The sequence below is a fragment of the Hemiscyllium ocellatum genome, chromosome 21 (assembly GCF_020745735.1).
Source record: "Hemiscyllium ocellatum isolate sHemOce1 chromosome 21, sHemOce1.pat.X.cur, whole genome shotgun sequence".
Lineage (NCBI taxonomy): Eukaryota > Metazoa > Chordata > Chondrichthyes > Orectolobiformes > Hemiscylliidae > Hemiscyllium > Hemiscyllium ocellatum.
The window spans coordinates 14,757,262-14,762,089 of NC_083421.1; the positions used below are offsets into that span (position 1 = coordinate 14,757,262).

At 44.8% G+C, this 4,828-nt stretch overlaps 1 non-coding gene across 1 annotated transcript; it reads right to left on the bottom strand.

Annotated features, from left to right (window-relative positions):
- Nucleotides 1-4,417: 4,417 nt before the first annotated feature.
- On the bottom strand, nucleotides 4,418-4,513 carry trnai-uau (transfer RNA isoleucine (anticodon UAU)). The gene is made up of 2 exons: nucleotides 4,476-4,513; nucleotides 4,418-4,453 (listed from the first exon to the last, which is right to left on the bottom strand). It is a non-coding gene; the product is annotated as a tRNA-Ile (tRNA).
- Nucleotides 4,514-4,828: the final 315 nt, after the last annotated feature.

The window sequence follows — 4,828 nt, forward strand, 5'->3', positions numbered from 1 at the left end:
TTACCAGATGGCATCCTTCTACAAAGACAGCAATTTCCCTTCTCACATGGTTGATGATGCCCTCCAGTGCATCTCAACGTCTTCCCACACCTCCACCCTTGAACCGATCCCTCCAACAGCAACAAGGATGGAACCCCACAGTCCTCACCTTCCACCACCACCCCCCCCCACCCACCAACATTCATATACTACGCATCATCTGCCAACATTTCCGCCACCTACAAATGGACCCTACCACCAGAGACATAATTCCCTCCCCACCCTTATCAGCTTTCTGTAAAGAACATTCCCTCCACGGTTTCCTCGTCAGGTCCATGCCCACTAATAACCCAACCTCCCCTCCTGGCATCTTCCCCACCACTGCAGGAATTGTAAAACCAATGTCCAAGGTCCCAAAGGAGCCTTCCACTTCCATCAAAGTTTTACCTGCACTTCCACACATGTCATTATCATATCCATTGCTCCTGATGTTTTCTGCTCTACACTGAGGAGACAGGACGCCTCCTCACAGTGCGCTTCAGATAACATGTCTGGGACACCCGCACCCACCAACCCCACCGCCCTGTGGCTGAACACTTCAACACCCCCTCCGACTCCAGTGAGGACATGCAGGTACTGGGCTTCCTCCATCGCAACTCCCCAACCACACAACATCTGGAGGAAGGAGGCCTCATTTTCAGTCTTGGGACACTCTAACCCCATGGTATCAATGTGGATTTCACCAGTTTCCTCATTTCCCCTCCCCGCACCTTATCCCAGTTCCAAACTTCCAGGTCAGCACCGCCCTCATGACCTGTCCATCTTCCTTCCCAGCTAACTGCTCCTCTCTCCCCTCCAACCTAACACAATTACCCCTACCTGCATCCACCCATCACCTTTGCACTGACCTCCCCCCAGCCTCACCCCTCTATTTATCTCTCACACCCCTTACCACTCCACATTCCTGACCATGGTGTTGCAGCAATTCTTCTACTCAGGTGTTGTCCAGCCTTTTGGGAAGGTCTTTAGTGTCCTCCAATAGATCGATGAGGACTTGGTCACCTGATCGATTGAACCCAACCAGGCAGTGACATGTGGATGGCAGGGTAGTACCTGCTCATCCATTCCTGGAGGTGCTGGGTGCACATAGGTCAGGTAGCCCTCTCCAAATAAGGGCATGAGGGATCCCTGTGTCTGGCAAACAACTCGATGTTCCCAGTTGTCCTGGGGATTCCATTCAATTCAAATTCAAGTGTATATTGTATGGTCTGCAGCTGCTGTGTCATTCCTGATGAAGATCTTATGTTTGAAACGTTAACTCTCCTGCTCCTCGGACGCTGCATGACCAGCTGTGCTTTTCAAACACTACACTCTTCAAGTTAACCTGACATCCCTGTGTTTAGAACTGGCACAGGAACAACAGATTCACATCTAACTTTCACATTTCCATGCATCCATGAACTATGATGTCCTGTAAGTTATAAACTCACTGCATGAAAGTGCCCTCCAACGTGCAGGGGGCCAAGAGAAACAATGGAAATCTAAACCGATTTCAAATAAGACCCGCATTACAAATACATGTAAGTTCAGATTGTAAAGGGTTAATACTTATTTCAATGAATATGAATATTTGAGAAATTTGCATTTAGATAGAAAGACCCTTTTACTCCAATAGGACAAGAGCGCAAGCTACTCGCCCTCCCAAATTTAATATTCTTTATTTCAGAAAACAAAGCTGCTCATCTTTCATATATACTTTCTGTAATCTCAGATTTTAATGTGTTTAATCTTTCTAGATGAGATTCCTTACAGTGTGGAAACAAGCCCTTCCCAACAAGTCCACACTGACCCACCGAAGTGTAACCCACCCAGACCCATTTACCCCTTCACCTAACACTATGGGCAATTTAGCGTGGCCAATTCACTTAACCTGCACATTTTTGGATTGTGGGAGGAAACCGGAGCGCCCGGTTTCCACACAGAGAGTCGCCTGAGGCAGGAATTAAACCCCGATCTCTGGCGCTGTGAGGCAGCAGTGCCACCGTACCGCCCGCTTTCTTGTATAGAGTGAGAGGTACAGAGATTTCTACATTTGTAATCAGAAGTACCATTAATGGTCACAATACAGGAGCTTGCCTCCACTCCTCCCAGCTGTGACTGACATGTATTGTGTGCAGAATGTCCCTTTGAATTCCAACATCGTAAATACAAAAAAGGGATGATCCAATTCTCTGTGAGGTTGTCTATTTCACTCTCGAACACTGACGTTTGTTTCTTAATGTATCATTTACTCATTTAACCATTTCTGGTCCCCACTCAAGTTCTCTTTCATTTGATCATTTACAGAGGCCTGGTAGGTTTATTTGTCATCAGTGGGATGATTCTCACCTTGGTTTCTCTCGGCACTGAAACCTCCATTTGCAACATACACCATGGATATTAATGAGGGTGGAATATTATTCGAGCACCTGACAGCTCCTGGGATGGTACTGAGTCTAATTTAGTGTGAATACACAAAGAGTCACGTGGTGACTTCCTGCTGGGTCACCTGTGTCCTTTAAATCCTGTTCACTGTGATCGAGATTGTGTCCTCATCTGGAAGATGTTGTTGATAGAAAGAGGTGAGGATTATAGAACATAGAACATAGAAACGTACAGCACAGAACAGGCCCTTTGGCCCACGATGTTGAAAATCCTGTCCCAGAAACCGGAAAGATTGGGAAGTAAACCAACGGATATTTTCCCGATGATATGAGGTTCGAACTAACTGAATGGGAAGTAAATGCCCTCTTTCAGATGAATCAATAATCAGAGTCAGAGATTTAAAACGGTGTATGATAAATAAAGGATTAGAACATAGTTTCTTTCAGTCAGGGAATTATTTAATTCCTGAATGTTTTTATCTCAGAAACAACATCCATAAGCTGATCCCAGAACGGTTTAAAAGATGCACAAGCACAGAGTCATAGAGTCATACAGCACGGAAACAAACGCTTCCGTCCAAACACAATCCAAAACTAAACTAGTCCTACCTGCCAAATCCTGGTCTATGTCCCTCCAAACCTTCCCTTTTAATGTACTTGTTCAAATGGCTTTTTACCGTTGGAATTGTACCCACATCCACACTTCCTCAAGACGTTCATTCCACCCGCAAACCGCCCTCTGTGTAACAAATAATGCCTCTCCTGTCTTTTTAAAATATCACTCCTTTCAATTTAAAAATGGGGCTTCTCATCTTGAAAGCTCCCAATCCAGGGAAAAGACAACTATCGTTAACACCAACTATAACTCTCATTATTTCAGAAACTTCTCCCAAGCTCCCTATCCATCTCCTAAACAAGTGTGAAAAAAGACTCAGTTTCTCCCCCCTTTCTTCATATCTCAAACCTTCCATACCAGGCAACATCCTGGTAAATCTCTTCTGAACCCTCGATAGTTGGATAATGCCCTTCCTATACCTGGGTCAGCAGAACAGGGCACAGTGTTCCAGAAGAGGTCTCACCCGTGTCCTGCACAATCTCAGCATGACTTCCCACATCCTATACTCAAAGACTGAGCCAATGAAGGCAAACGTGCCAAAGGCCTGTTTAAACAACCTGTCCCAGTGTGCCTCAAACTTCAAACAATTATGTGCCTCCACCCCTGGATACCTAAGGAGGGAATTTAACAGTGAGCAAATGTCTGTGGGTGGATGGGGAACACTTTCAAATTGATTTGACTTCACTTGTGAAGAAGTTTATTGTACATGTGCAGCTGAGTAAGATTGAGGATGAAAAAAGCTGATAGTTTTGAAACGTGTGGCGTTTTATTCCCTGTGAAGCATTACAAATGGAACAGAACTTTCTTGTTTTAATTGGAAAGAAAGGTTAGACCCCCGTGAGTCAGAAGTGAACCATCTCCTGGAGACACCATTCCTGCTTTACCCTGGTACCTTAAAAGTTTGATCACATTCAGATGATGCTGGGTCCATTTGGTACACTCTGATCTCCACCCAAGAAACCCACAAACAAGGCTCTGTCGTTTTACATTTTGAATCCTCTTCTCCTCAGCAGGTCTTTATTTTAATCAGATAAATGTTCCAAACAAAGTTAAATACACCATTCACATAGTTCAATGATATAAATCTAATTACTTTTAGATTGTTACAGCGACCTGTGCGAGTTTGTAGCAAATTGAATTTAAAAAGCCAGCTAAACAGCTTTTACGTGCAATTTAACTCAATGCTGTCCGTTGTTTCAGAACCATCTTCGAGCTGAACAAGATCACCTGCTCTTGTTTCTCCCCAGATATTTCTTCACGTTTTAATCGCTATCGGGGCATGTTGCTTCATCACCGAAACATTCCTCAGGGAAGATGGTTTCTCAATCCAGAGATACTGGTATTTTCCAACAAACTCGGAGATGCTCAATGTTGGTATTTGACTGTGAGAAGATAAAACTGCTCCAGGTGAGGCTCGAACTCACAACCTCGGCATTGCACATGTTTCCATACTGACATATAAGTACCACATGCTGACCGATTGCGCCACAGGAGCTACACACTACCTACTTTCTCAATATCCCCAATTTCCCCTCAGCCTTTGGCGAATTGGCTGCGATGTGAGATTTTCCGGGTTTTCTTCACCGGTGGCTCCGAACTTATTTGCGGATCTTGTTTAACTACACAGTGTTACACTGGGTTGGTATTGAAAAATGCATTTTCCCTGACTGTCCTCTGAGCCATTGATGTCTTTAGTCTGCAGAAAGCTGTGAATCTCATTCTTGGGCAGACTCAATGACTGACCATCACCGTGTCGGGGCACCGAGTTCCAGAGGTTCACCTTGCTCTGAATTATGGAATCATAGAGTCC